Raw genomic sequence first — 16,326 nt, 5'->3', positions numbered from 1 at the left:
TCAAAATCTTTATAATTTTAAACCAAATGGCTTAAAATTTAAACATTGACTTCCAGTATATTGCATAGAAAACCAGCTGAAGACTTCCAAGGAAAAATCCAGTCCCATTTGGTATCTGCACACAGTAGATAATATATCCATTTCATATATCCAAATAGTTGACCAATACTATGACTTAATAACCAAAAAAATGAGGAAAAAATTTGTTTTCTATAGGAGAAGATATATGATATTAGAATGTAACTTACTCCAACAAATGTGTCTTTTGCAAGTACATCATAGACAGTTCAAACTCCACCATTCAAAAAAAGACAAGTGAAAGAAGGAATGGCATGTACGCAACACTTTTTGTCAAATATACTGTTTTATGTAACATCAAAATGTAGCATTAGACTAAAACAGATTCACTTGAAAAAAAACAAAGAAAGAATTAAAATTCTCTGTTCTGCATACCAGAATTCTGTGTCTTGGAAACTGTCCAATATTTCCTGCCAAAGAATTCATGTATATATTAGACTCTGATAGGAAACCGAGCTACTGTATTTCAGTAAAAGATGGTGCAAAATATCACTTGGACCCTTCGATAGAGATCCTTACAATAAGCATTGTGTCAAGCTTTCTCAAAGCTGGCAGGTTTATATAAATATCAGCTCTTGGTCTACTTGTCATTATCTGAGAGAATAAAAGGGAAACAAATATATATCTGAAAAAGGTTCATAACAAGCAAGAGTAGAGCAAAACCAAATGAATTTAATTTCAACCCATGAATCATTCATGTATGTATATACCTCTAAGGCTGTTCCATCTCTCAAATTTTGTGATGGGGCAGGGATGAATTCTACTATGCAATCACATACAAATAGAAGGCAGTCCATTTCTCTCTTCCACTTAGCTCTCTTCTCAGAATTTAGAGGCTCTAGTCTCAAATTTTGTCCAAAAACAGTAGCTGAATATAAAAAGAGATGTGAGATTGAAACAAGAAAGAGAAAATAGTCATATTTGCTTAATCTCAATAGAAGATTTAATTTACCATAAAGATTGGTTATGGAGTTTGAGATAGTAACTGCAGTACAAACTCCTTTGCCACTCCCGGACATGTCTTCACCGAGCAAAAGCTTTGCAAATCTTTCTTTCATCAACTCAAGTTCTGCCATAAATTTCATTCACTCAAGTCAGTATATTCCTATGTCTTTAAGACAAAACTAGTTAGTATAAAAAATAACTTGAAAAGGCTATCAAAACACACCTGAATCCAACACTTCTTGATCATTGAGTTTGTGATCACCAACTAGAGACTTGTGTTGCTTCATGCCTAGTCTGGTAAGAACATAATGGTTATTAACTCCGGCGCCAGACTTTAAGGAGAAGGCTCACTTGAATAGCTTTGATCATCTGTAGGCTCAGAAAAGGCAGAGGTCTCTGAATTAGTCCAGCAGTAAGCAAAAGAGTCACCACTATTTGAGTGTCTTAATTAAAAATTCTGTATGATAATAAATAAATTTGTGGAAACTTCAATGTAACAAATAATTAATGAAATAATGAACGAGCAAATAGAGGGGACAACAAAGACACAACACACAAGGATACTGGAAGATGTAAGGCCCAGTTTCAACTGACATCCTTGATGGCTCATTTTCGTCTCTTGAGAGGTTCTTAAACAAAACCTTGACTTGTTGTTTGTAAAATTCAACATCTCTAATATCACGGCCATCATCGAGTCCCTCTGCTAGTGGAAGACCGTCAGTAACCCGAGCAATCATTGTTAGCTTAACCATTCTGAGAACCCAAATTCCCAGATATCAAACTTTAACTGCGCAATATATCAACAGTCAGTTACAGAAGCTCAAATTTATATCGCAATACTTATAGATTCAAGAGAGAAGAGAAAGAAGAAACAAGAGAAAAAACCTAGAAAAAGAAGAAAAAAAAAGCACAAAACTTTTAGAGCGAAATAATAATTTAGAGAGTGAAAAATCTGTAATTTCATTAACAAGCCAGTAAAGGTAACGAACATATAAATACCTATTGATGGATGGTGGTGTAGAATGTTAGAGAGAATGGTAATCAGTGGATACTGTTCACGTGGTCAAGAGTATTTTTGGAAGTATTGTGATAAAAATTGGTAAAATTAAACTATATATATTTAGAGAATAATTTTAGTTAAGTGCTAATTTTCAAGTATGTGTCACTAAAACTTGTTCGAATACAATCAAATTTTGTATGGGAAGTTTACATAAATATGAGAAAAATATATATAGTTTCTAAATTTATGGGAAAAAAAATAACTATACAAAATATGGTAAGTTTTGGAAAAAAAGTTTAAAATATGGTAAATAAATTACCATACACTTAATTACACAACCCTCTCTTATTTTCTCTTCTCTCCCTCACGATCTCTCTCTCTCTCTCTCTTCTCATTTCTTTCTTTCTCCTACCCTATTCAGTGTCCATCTCAGATTCCGGCGATGCCACCTCCGTCGCTACCTCCGATGACGACAACCTGGTTCTTCTTCTTCTTCTTCTTCTTCTTCTTTCTTTCTTTCTTTCTTCTTTTTCTTCTTCTTCTTCCTTCTTCTTCTTCTTCTTCTGTCTTTCTTATTCTTTTTTTTCTTTCTTCAAATCTAGTTTTTTTTTTTTTCACATTTGATTTTAAACTTCATATTTGATTTTTCTGGGGTTTTTTTTCCAAATCTATTTAAGTAACCAGGTACCATGAAGCTAGGTAGTTGAATATTTCAGGGTACTTTTAACATATGAAAGCTTAGGTTAGCTGATTAGATTTTTTGGTTGGAAAATGACAAAAGTTGTCAAAAGGTTTTTCCCTGTGATGTTTAGGTCAATTGGATCGATATAGGTTTAGTAGCCAAACGTTGGCAAATGCCACAAACATGCAACATCATCGGCTCTTCACCTATCTAGTATTGTATCCCTACTACAGCTACAGGTACTCTTTGGATTTGATAAGATCATGACAGATATGAAACCAAGGAAGAGTGATCGTCTCTGTTTCTCTTTTCTAGTTTGCATATATATTGTGTGTTCTTTCTTTTCTTTTCTGTATTTTGCTCTTCTATCTAGAAATTTCAGGTTTCAGTTAATTTATTCATTTTATTGTGCCCGGTGTCGTTTTCATTTTTGTTGAAAATATTCTTTTGTGTAATCTTACCGTTTGTTAGAAAATTAATTTCACCTCAGAAGTGAGTGAGTCATTTTCTTTTTCTTCTATTTTTACCGCCCAAATGCTGTAAATATATGATATATATATATATATATATATAGAAGCACTTCCATGGCTTCAAAGCTGTGCCCTGTGGTATTTAGTTATTGTCATACTCAATTACTGGTAGCTTTGGTACGTTCCACATAAGTTTCTATTCCAAATTAAAATCATTTTGTACTGAATAATTATCAAATTCTTCTAACCTCTACTTTTTGCCGATATTTTGTAGTTATATATTTCTTTTCCTTTGCACCAATAATGATTTGTTAATTGTTTCTTCCTAACTTTCTAGTTAATTCTTATGATGTTTAGCATCCCTTATTGCTATTTTTATTTATTTATTTTAATAAGATTTGCCATTTGCGCAATCTAGTGTTTGATAAGCTAATATATGTTAAATATATATGAGTGTGGTAACTGTTTAAGTAACCAGGTACCATGACGTCTGATTCATTTTATTCATATCTAATTTTTTTTAGACCTAGGTGTAACTAGTTACAATAACGATTAATTTAGACTCTTTTGTTTATATTTGATTTTGTTTTCACACCTGACTAAGTAACCAGGTACCATAGCAATTGGTTCTTTTTTTTAGATTTGATTTTTTTTCAAACCTCGCTGTAACCAGTTAGGATTATGATTAGTTTAGATTTTTTGTTTGAATCTTATTTTTTTTCCAAGCCTGGCTAAGTAATCGTTTACCCTTGCAACTATCTCTGTTTTTTTTTTCAGACCTAGTTGTAACCAGTTACCTTCAAGATCAATTTAGTTTATTTTTTTTCATATCAGTGTTTTTTTTCTTTCAAATCTGTTTAAGTAACCAGGTACCATGACGCGTGATTCATTTTATTCATATCTGATTGTTTTTAGACATATGAGTAACCAGTTACAATAACGATTAATTTAGATTCTTTTGTTTAGATTTGATTTTGTTTTTACACTTGACTAAGTAACCAGGTTCCATAGCAATTGGTTTTTTTTTTAGATTTGATTTTTTTTTCAAACCTCGCTGTAACCAGTTACGATTATGATTAGTTTAGATTTTCTGTTTGAATCTTATTTTTTTCCAAGTCTGGCTAAGTAATCATTTACCATTGCAACTGTCTCTGTTTTTTTTTTCATTTTTTTTCAGACCTAGTTGTAACCAGTTACTTTCAAGATCAATTTAGTTTATTTTTTTCATATCATTTTTTTTCTTCCAAATCCCACTGAGTAACCAGTTACAATTCAGTTGATATTTTGATAATGGTGCATTACTTAAAAAAATAAAAATTATTTTTATAGTTGTAACCAGTTACTACAACACCTCTTAAATAATAAAACTGATTTTTATAGTTGTTACCGGTTACCACACATCATTAAAAAAAATAGACAGTGGCATACGATTATTATCACAAAAAAAATCAAAATTGTTTTGATAGGGGTAACCAGTTACTGTGGATAAAATGTTGATTAAAGAAGATAAAAAAATGGAAAAAAAGAAGAAGAAATGAGAATAAAAAGTATGGTGATGAATGTCTCAGTTGTTTCTTTCAAATAATAAAAAATAAATGATAAAAATTAACACAAATAGATTAAAATTATTAAAATAATCTCAAAATATAAATGATACTTGCTTGATGATGATTGATTTCTTCTCTTCTTTGGAGGAGCAGTGGTGGAAACAATTGAGGAAGTGAGAGTAGCAGTGGATGAATTAGGCTGCTGTAATATGCAATGCAAACACTTTCTAATATATCTCCAGGAAAATAAGATAAAGATGATGAAGAAGAAGAAGAAGAAGAAAAAGAAGACGAAGAAGATAAGATCAATCCAAATTATATAAAGACACATCCATATGAATTTGAAAACCCAGCAGCAACTTTCAAACAATTAAGAAAAAAAAAGAAAAAAAAAATCAAAGCATATGAAGAGAAAAGAGAAATGGATATATAGATAGATAAATATAGAGAGACAATAAGAATCCGGAAAATCAACAAAAGAGAAAAGAACAAAAAAAAAATAATACTACCAATAATAATATAAGAATAATCAATACAAGCGTTTTCTTTTGAATATGTCTTAGTTTTTTCTTTCAAAGAATTATATAAAAAAATATTTTATTAAATATAAATAATAAAAATTAACACAAATAGATTAAAATTATTAAAATAAATTCAAAATATATCAAAAATAGGTACTAAAAAAGAATAAAAGATAAAATATGGTATACAAATAAAGTTTTACAAATATATGGGAAAAAAAATCCCATAAAAATGTAAACAAAAAAAATATGACATAAAAAACTTTAAAAACAAAACTGCCATATTTTTCAAAGTTTATAAAAAAATCTCATATTTGGTGTAATTTCCTCATTTTGTATGGGTTTGGATTCAGGTATTAAGTTGGGTTCAACGGGTTTGGATTCAAATTGGGCCTTTTGAAAACATGTTAGGCCCTTTTTAAAATACCAATATTTTGAAAACTATTCATAACACTCAATGTAACTAAAAATACCCATAAATCAATGGAGCAAGAATGAAGAGCAATATAACAATATCAATCAACAACAAAAATCAATTTAGAGTTATCAATATACATATATAATTGAAGTCTTAAACTCAAATATAAATAATATGTAGAAATTACACCACGTATTGTTTTTTTTCCACTTAAATTTATTTTTTAAAATTTTTTTTTGCATTTGTACCTGTGGATTTTTTTTTTATTTTATCAAAGGGAATTTAAAAAAAAAATGGCTTTTATATCTGTGTAAAAATTTGAGAATTATACTTTTTTTTAATTTGTATAGAAAAATTTATTAAAAAAAAAGTTAAAGTATAGAAAACACAATTAGTAGCTAACTAAAATATGGAAATGTCATATTTTTTTATCATAGTTATTTTTATTTTTTATTTTGAAGGTATTTTTATTATATATATATTTTTTTAATTTTTCCTTCATTTTTTTAATTATTTTTTCAGTTATTTTTTTTTTCATTACTTATTTTTTTCTTCTATTTTTTTCTACCAATTTTTTCCTTCATCTTTTTTTCTTTCCATTTGTCCATTATTCTTCTTCTTCTTTTCATTTGTATTAATTTATCTATTTTTTCTTTCATTTGTATTATTTTGTTTTTTTTCTTCATATTTTTTCAGTTTTCTTTCTTCTTCTTTTTTTTTTTTCATTTTTTACATTCTATTTTTTCTTCATTTTTGTATTTATTATTTTCTCCTTCCATATTTTTTTTTCTTTTTTCACGCATATGAGCTTTTTTTTTTTCTTCTTCCACTTTTTTCTTTCAATTTTTTCATTCATACTTTTTTTCTTTTCATTTTTCGTCTTCTTCTTTTTACTTTTTTTTATTCATCTATTTTTTCCTTCATCATTTCTTTTGTTTTTTTTTTCATTTTTGTACTTTTTTTTTTTCATTTAATTTTTTTACACATATTTTAACATTACATAATTATTTTACTATTTTTTTTATTTATTATCTTTTATTATTGTAATTTTTTTTTATAGTTTTTTCCACTATATGTAAAAAAATTCAAATCAATTTTTTCAGCATTTTCTTTTTATTGTAACACTTATAGGAATACCAAAATTTGGAAAGAAAACTAATAAAAATATAAAAACGTGAATGGATAACTGGTTACCTTTAAGTTCTTTGTGTGTATATTTCTGGGGTAACTGGTTACCTTAACGTTCTAGTGTGTGTTTATTTATGGGTTCTTTATGGTAACTGGTTACCTATGTTACTAAAATCATAGTTACTTCTTCTTCCTTTTTAATGAAGTGTTCTTCCTCTTTTTCCTTCAAATTTGATGTTTCTTTTCATATTTAAAATGAGTAACTCGTCACTCCTCTTAGGTAACTGGTTACCCCTCTTATGGTAGAAAGTTACTCATCTCAGGATAACTGGTTACCCCACCTGATACATATTTTTTTATCTAACCTAGCTCTAGGATTTTTTTTTTATATAACTGTCAAATATCAATCAAGTAACTGGTTACCTTACACAAGATTTGAAAAAAGAAACGTACGATCTAAAAAAAAAAAGAAAAAAATGTTTATAATAAATAAAAAATAATTTTAAAAACAATTCATATTAAAAAAAATTTGCAAAAAAACCAAAGAAAAATTTAATATAAGATTAGTAATATAAAAAAAATACAAAAAAACAAATAAGCTAAAAAAAATAATAATCAAATTACAAACATACCATTCCAAATTAATAAAACTTGATTAAGAGTAAAGCTATGACATAAACTAACTTGTATACAAAAGTATGGAAAAATAAACCCATAAAAGTGAAAATGCTTAAAAAAAAACCATAGATTATTATTTTATTTTTTAAAAAAGACATTTTTGCACACTCTATTAAAAATCTCATATAAAATATAATTTCCTCTTTATCAAATATATGGCCTTTAAATTATCATATAAAAGTTAAGTTAAATAATAAGCCATAATTTTTTCATATTTAAGTTGTATTATTTTGTAATGACATTTTGGTAATTTTCATTTGACAGTTTTATTTTATTATTTTTAAGTCATTTTTCTCTCGAGTTTTCTGCATATTTATTTTATGTTTTTTTTTTATTATTTTCAATTTAATAAAGGAAAATTTCAGTTTGTATGTTTGATAAAGGCTATAATTTTAAAAAAATGCTAAGCATATTAAAAATTTCAAAATAATATTACTTTTTGATACTTTACCCAAAACATCCTTACCATTTCCTCCTCACTTTTCACTTTTCACTTCTCATTTCTCTCTTCTCTCTCTCTCTCTCTTTCTTATTTCACTCTCTCTCACCTCACAACACCACCACCACACTAAATATTGTATTTCGAACGGATTTTGGCATGAATTTTATGTTTTTTTTGTGATTTTTTTCATATCCGAAACTCTGAAATCTACAGAAAATCGACCTTACTCGATGTTGGTTCGATGGTGCTTGATGCCAGCTCGATGGGACCTTCAAAATCATGATTTTCATGAAAAAATTACTTTGCTCGATGGTGGGTCGATAGTAGCTCGATGGTGCTCGATGCAATTCTTGCAAGAGATATAATTTTTCACTCGGGTGTCCGTTTTGGGTGATTTTTTTTATTTTGGGTATTTTTTTCAAGATCTACATGTTTAACATGTTCATATGCACATTTGTGAAGTGTAACACTTGTAAAAAAATACAAAAGTGCAAACATACCTTATGTTTAAGACATATTTTGGTATATTTTCAAGTTTTAAACTTCCTAAATGTGCATATGAACATATCAAACGTGTAGATCTTTAAAAAAATACCCAAAATAAAAAAAAATCACCCCAAACAGACACCCGAGTGAAAAATTATTTCTCTTGCAAGAATCACATCGAGCACCATCGAGCCATAATCGAACAACTATTGAGCAAAGTCGTTTTTTTCATGAAAATCTCGATCTTGAAGGCCCCAGCGAATGGTTGCTCGATAGTGCTCGATGAGGCCTTCAAAATCGAGATTGTTCATGAAAAAACGACTTTGCTTGATGGTGGTTCGATTATGGCTCGATGGTGCTCGATGTGATTCTTGCAAGAGACATAATTTTTCACTCGGGTGTCCATTTGGGGTGATTTTTTTGTTTTGATTTTGGGTATTTTTTCAAGATCTACACGTTTGACATGCTCATATGCACATTTGGGAAGTTTAAAACTTAAAATATACCAAAAGATGTCTTCAACATGAGGTATGTTTGTACTTTTGTATTTTTTACAAGTTTTACACTTCACAAATGTGCATATGAACATGTCAAACGTGTAGATATTGAATAAAATACAAAAAAAAAAAAAAAATCACTCCAAACAGACACCCAAGTAAAAAATTATGTCTCTTGCAAGAATTGCATCGAGCACTATCGAGCACTATCGAGCAAAGTCATTTTTTCATGAAAAATCATGATTTTGAAGGTCCCATCGAGCTGGCATTGAGCACCATCGAACCAACATCGAGCAAGGTCGATTTTCTACAGATTTCAGAGTTTCAAATCTGAAAAAAAAAAAAAAAAAAACCCAAAAATCATGTCCAAATCCATTCGAAATACAATATATAGTGTGGTGGTGGTGCTGGTGGTGCTGTGAGGTAAGAGATAGTGAAATAAGAGAGAGAAAAATGAGAAGTGAAATGTGAGGGGGAAATGGTAAGGGTATTTTGAATAAAGTACAAAAAAGTAGTATTATTTTGAAATCTTTAACATACCTAGCACTTTTTTTTTAAATTATAGCATTTATCGAGCATAGAAACTAAAATTTTCCTTTAATAAATTAGTAAAGCTTTTTTTTGTCTTTGTCAACTCTTGCAGCTTTCTTGGCAGCGCTCATCTTTTCTCTGCATCAGAGACATTCTTCATTTTCTTCCGTCAACTAAGCGGCGTTTTGGTCTTCATCGACTCCATTTCAGAGTCGTTCCCCTCATTCTTCATTTTCCCATCATCTTTTTCTCTTTAAAAAATGTTCTTATTTCTCTTCAAGGTTTTTCATTTTTCTCTCAAATATGTCAACTCCTCTTCCACTTCTCTGTTCGTCAACTCCGGCGATGTGATTGACATTGCTTTGCATTGTATATTGTTGCTACATTAGTAGTGGTCTAAATTTTCTTTTTTCTTTTTTGTCTTTTTATTTTTGTTTGTGTATTTTCATTATATTATTTCCTCATTAAGTTTAGGCTAGTGGGGAGGAAGTAGTCTATGAGGAATATCTTGTTTTCACCTAGGATTATATTATGAACTAGTAAAACTATTGATGGCATTGCATTGCAGAGATGAGAATTCGAATAAAGATAATATCGTAAAAGTAACTAGTTAACTAGTTACAATGTTTTACTTCTGAGTTTTTGTAACTGGTTACAATATACAATTTTATGTATTATTATTTTTTACTGCAATTTGTTGATTTTTACGCTTTAAGGCTATTGATGAATATGATCTCAATTATGACCCATTGAAGAAATTGGAACATATGTTGCTAAAGAACTAGAACTTGTTGAAGATGAAAAGAAACATATTGAAGAAGTTTAGAAAAAGAATTGGAAGATTGTTTTGTAGGATCTCATGCAATATAGTTTAATTAAGGTTTTCATATAAACATACAATTATACATGAAAACGGAATATTGAAAAAGATAATAGATATAAGAAATATTTTTTCTAAATGATACCCAATTATGTTTCTAATGTATTTGTTCAAATGTAGAGAACATATTTTTTCTAAATCAACTACCCAATTAGATAAATGCATTTGATCTAATCTAAATATTATCATTTAAATGTATTTATTACTTGCACCACATGGCATATACGCATGTATAAACTATATCATAATTCAAAATAATCAACACCAACCTGCCCAAAAACTAAAATTATAATCAACACTACACTAACTAGTTTGACAAAAAATAGTACACTGCCAAACAATTCATATAGATCTCAATTTTTCATTTATACAAATTCGGATTCAACGGTAGAACTCAAGCTTCGACAGTAATAACGACAACAACTCAAAAAAATCTACATATTAATAAACCAATCATCCATAACCCATTCAGTAATAATAAATCATCATAGTAAAATAAAACTAAAAAAATCAAGCACGTATATCATTCACATGCATGCCACTCATTTTATATGCTATAGATTCATTTGAATACCTCATATATAAATGTATATATATTTATTTATATTTTCAATACCTGATATAGTATATTGTTAGAAATATTGTTAAGGGTAGTTAATAAGGGATTAGTTAAGCTGCTAATGACTGTTTAGTTAGTCTGTTATTAGTTCTTCCAGCTGTCTGCAGCTCAGCCTAACTGTCTCCCTTCGGTTGTAACTGATTTCTGTTACACTCTCTCTATATATATCAGCTAAGCTTATCTCAACATCAGGTTGAGATCATTTCACTCATTTCATCTTTTATTCACTCATCTCTCTCTCACTTCAGAATTATCACATGGTATCAGAAGCTACACGGATCATGGCGTCCGACGGAACGACTCACTCAGTTGCCGACAATGTCCAACAAGCTCCAGCCGCAGTTGAACAACTTCCCCTCCCCAACAATACCTTGCTCCCACTTCATCTCCGCCTGGATCGCCAAAATTACTCCTACTGGCGTGCATTGGTCCTGGCTGCTCTGCGCGCGTACAATCTCGACGGATATGTTCTTGGATCCCTCCCTCAGCCTCCCTCGAATATTGCAGGTACGACTCAGCCTAATCCTCTTCATGCACATTGGCTTCGTTTCGATCAATTCATAATGCACTGGATTCTCAACTCCATAACGGAAAATATGCTTGGTCATGTGATCCGATGCCGTACGTCGGCTGAGATCTGGACGGTTCTACAACAACTCTTTGCCACGAAGTCGAAAGCCAGAGTTCTTCAGATCAAAGGACTACTCCAATCAACCAAGAAAGGCTCTATGACGATCGACGACTATATCTTGAAGATGAAGACCTACGCTGACACGCTAGCTGAAGCAGGTGACCCGATCTCTGACGACAACTTGTGCCTGTATGTTCTTGGAGGCTTAGGATCGGAGTATGAAGCTACGATCATGAATCTGACGAACAGATCTGAACCTCTGACGATTCAAGACGTCCAATTCAGTCTTCATACTCAAGAAATGCGAATCCAGCAGCTCACCTCCTCCACCATCGACAATGCTGAAGCTAACTTCGCTGGACTCTCAATTCGTGGTCAGAACAAGTCTCAGGGACGTCCCGGTCGTGGATCTTGGCGTGGCCACAGACCTCCTCATGGTGGCCGTGGATCTGGTCGATCGAGTCGAGTGATCTGTCAGTTGTGTGGTAGAACTGGTCATACTGTTCACCGTTGCTTTCACCGCTTTGATGTCCATTTTTCAGGTGCTCATCCTCCCACCTATACATCTTCCAACAATGCGAACGACTCACCAAATGCGTTCATATCCGAACCAACTTACACGAACAACACACCGAATGACTGGATTCTTGACACCGGAGCCACCAACCACATGACACATGACGATCATTCTCTGACTCAGAAAGCCGACTACAAGGGGAAGGCAAAAGTAACAGTCAGTAATGGTGAGACTCTTCCTATTTCACATATTGGTTTTAATTTAGTCTCTACTATTAATGCCAATGAGTCTTTAATTCTGAAAGATATTTTACTAGTGCCTAATTTGACCAAGAACCTTATAAGCATATCACAGTTCACCAAGGATAACAATGTTATTCTTGAGTTTAATGCCTCTTCTTGTATCGTCAAGGACAAGAGTACGAGGCAAGCACTTCTTCAGGGCTCGCTTCGTGATGGCCTATATACTCTCCAGATCTCATCCCAGTCATCTTTAGCAAATGCTCAGTCCCAGTCCACTGAAATAAAGTCGCCTATCAAGCATGCATACAATATTACTACTACAAGCAATGTAGTATCAGATAAATCCAAAGCAGCTATGATATGGCACTCCCGCTTAGGTCATCCCTCCAAACCTGTTCTTGATAGTGTATTGTCTTCAATAAATCCCTCTTTGAAATGTAAACCAGTTGATTTCTGTGATGCATGCCAATTAGGCAAACTCCATCAATTCACTTTCAAGAGTACATCTAATAAAACAACTCTCCCTTTTCAATTAGTTCACTCTGATGTATGGGGCCCCTCTTTTTACACTTCAAATGATGGATATAAATACTATTTGAGCTTTATAGATGATTACTCAAAACATGTATGGCTGTATCCAATGAAAGCTAAATCTGATGTACCATCTCTATTCAAACATTTCATTGCATTTATAGAGCGTTCATTTCAAACAAAAATACAGAGTGTTCAAACAGACTTAGGGGGTGAGTATCGTTCATTATATCAACTCTTTCATGACCTTGGCATCTCACGTAGACACTCATGTCCCCATACACATCAGCAACAAGGCCGAATAGAGCGGAAACATCGGCATGTTGTCGATATGGGGCTCACTCTCTTAGCACATGCTAACATGCCACTAAAGTTCTGGTGGGAAGCTTTTTCCACAGCTGCACACTTAATCAATAGGCTACCAACACCGATTCTAGACTTCCTTTCACCATATGAAACTCTCTTCAAAACAAAATCAGATTATACTCTGTTCAAAGCATTTGGGTGTGCATGTTTTCCACTACTACGTCCATACCAAAACCACAAAGTCTCATTTCGATCTTCTAAGTGTGTTTTTGTAGGGTATAGCTCACACCATCGAGGATACAAGTGTCTACATCCCTCAGGTAGGCTTTATATTGCTCGTAGTGTCACATTCAATGAAGTAGAATTTCCCTACGATAGCCTCTTTGTCCAAGGTCCAGCATCATCTTTGCCTACCCTGAATACATCTAATCCTGGTTTTGCACTTCCATTAGTCTCACTTCATAAGCCACAATCACCATCACTAGTACCTCGCTCAGATTCCCCTATACAGTCTCACTCACCAATGTCTACATCTCAGTCTCCAAATAACACCACACTTCCTTCCTTGTCCCCTGTAACCTCTCATATTTCCCCACCTCAACCAACTCACTCTGTGTCTCCACCACATGATTCTCCAATTCTCCCACCATTCGTACCCATCTCAGATTCACATTTTAACTTGCCCATACCACCCAACCCCACAAATACACACTCCATGGTAACTCGGTCAAAAACAGGCACACTTAAACCAAAGACTTACTTGGCAAATCTTACACATGAATTGGAACCTCTAAATGTGAAAAGTGCTCTCACTAACCAATGCTGGAAACAAGCTATGTTATCTGAATTTCAGGCACTGCAGGAAAATCAAACGTGGAGCTTGGTACCCTACACTCCAGACATGGCTGTGATCAACAACAAATGGATCTTCAGAATCAAATATAACAGTGATGGGACTATCAATCGACACAAGGCCCGTTTAGTAGCAAAGGGCTTCCAACAAACACCGGGGATCGACTTCCTTGAGACATACAGCCCAGTTGTCAAACCATGCACTATACGGATCATCTTCTCTCTAGCTGCAATCAACAAGTGGGAAATACAACAAATCGACATAAATAATGCTTTTCTGAACGGCAAACTTCATGAAACTGTTTACATGCATCAGCCAGAGGGATTCATCAACACTTCCTTTCCCAATCATGTCTGTAAACTCCACAAGGAGATTTATGGACTACACCAAGCACCTCGTGTGTGGTTTGACCAGTTGAAATCATCTCTTCTCAGTTGGGGCCTCAAGGACTCAAAAGCAGACACTAGCCTCTTTTACTGAGTCAGTGGTACGAAGCAACTCTTTGTCTTAGTCTATGTCGACGATATTTTAATAACAGGCAATGACAATGCTCAAATTCACCGTCTTATTGTCGATCTTAACGTTCGTTTTGCCTTGAAGAAGCTTGGCCCAGTGCAATACTTCCTCGGTTTCGAAGTCACTCGCACGTCTGATCACATTCTCCTGAGTCAAACAAAGTATACGAGAGACTTACTGAGTAAAACCAAAATGCTGGACTCCCACCCTCAACCGACTCCTATGTGCCCAAGCTTTAAGCTCACTCTTGATACAGGCGTCCCATTAGCTAATCCAACAATGTATCGATCAGTCATAGGTGCACTACAGTACTTGACCCTCACGAGGCCAGACATATCCTTCGCCGTGAACAGACTTAGCCAGTACCTAAAAGCTCCAACTACGGCTCATTGGACAGCATGCAAGAGAATCCTTCGCTACTTGGCTGGCACATTATCTCAAGCTCTCCAATTCACAAGCAGCTCCTCCCTTGATCTTCACGCATTCTCAGACGCCGACTGGGCTGGAAATCTAGATGACAGAAAGTCGACTTCAGGATATGTAGTATACCTTGGTGGCAACTTGATAAGTTGGTGTTCAAAGAAGCAGTCTGTCATAGCAAGATCCAGCACGGAGTCAGAGTATCGTGCGTTAGCTCTAGCCACGGCTGAACTCGTATGGCTGCAGTCTCTCTTTGCCGAGTTGGGATTGTCTACGTCTGCATGCCCGATTATATGGTGCGACAACTTGGGAGCTGCCTCGTTAGCTTCAAATCCAGTGTACCACGCTCGTACAAAGCATATCGAAATTGACTTACATTTTGTTCGTGACCGAGTCTTAGACAAACTTCTGGATGTTCGATATGTCGACTCAGCAAATCAAGTAGCTGATATATTAACTAAACCCTTACCAATACCTCATTTTTCTAGTCTTTGTAACAAGTTAGGACTTCACAGTACGTCCAACTTGAGGGGGGGTGTTAGAAATATTGTTAAGGGTAGTTAATAAGGGATTAGTTAAGCTGTTAATGACTGTTTAGTTAGTCTGTTTTTAGTTATTCCAGCTGTCTGCAGCTCAGCCTAACTGTCTCCCTTCGGTTGTATCTGATTTCTGTTACACTCTCTCTATATATATCAGCTAAGCTTATCTCAACATCAGGTTGATATCATTTCATCTTTTATTCACTCATCTCTCTCTCACTTCAGAATTATCACATATATATTTTCAATACACACAAAAATTGAATACCAAAGGGATTGGAAGAAGAAAACTACCTCCAAAATTACTTGTTGATTCAACCTTGGCTACCTGGGTGGCGTGAGGGATTGCCGGAAGAAGATCCGGTCTGTCGTCGGCGCCATCACAATGAAGAGAAACGATGCAACACCGTTTTCGAGAGAAAAGAAGAGGAATGTTGACAACACTCAGCAAATCTTGGCTGGGGGACAGGAGACCAAATATGAGATAGATGGAGTCGACAGATCCGGGCCGAAGGAGGCGACCGTGGTTAAAGATTTGCGTCGAGGGAGGAGGGGGAAATGAGATACGAGAGACAAAGAGAGAATGAGAGTGAATTACAAAGGAGAAGGAAATAGATGATGAGGAATGGGGTTTTGCCGTGGGGTGACTGGGTGGGTCGACACTGGGATTAGGGCTGCACATGGGTTGGGTTGGTTGGGTTGAGGACATTTGAATGAGCCAACCCAATTACATCGTGTTAGAGAATCATAACCCATTCAAAATATTTTTATTGTATAACCCAACCCTACTATTTACATTGTGGGTTGGGTTATACATAATTTTTAAATATTAAAAGTTTAAAATTCCTA

General features: G+C 33.5%; 1 pseudogene; it reads right to left on the bottom strand.

The window, feature by feature from the left end:
* Window positions 1–404: 404 nt before the first annotated feature.
* LOC133832820 (rop guanine nucleotide exchange factor 3-like) lies at window positions 405–1,760 on the bottom strand (annotated as a pseudogene).
* Between the last annotated feature and the right edge of the window lie 14,566 nt (window positions 1,761–16,326).

Source organism: Humulus lupulus, chromosome 4, assembly GCF_963169125.1.
Source record: "Humulus lupulus chromosome 4, drHumLupu1.1, whole genome shotgun sequence".
Lineage (NCBI taxonomy): Eukaryota > Viridiplantae > Streptophyta > Magnoliopsida > Rosales > Cannabaceae > Humulus > Humulus lupulus.
Note: the sequence above shows the minus strand (reverse complement) of the source record. Positions and strands in the feature narration are given on the sequence as shown.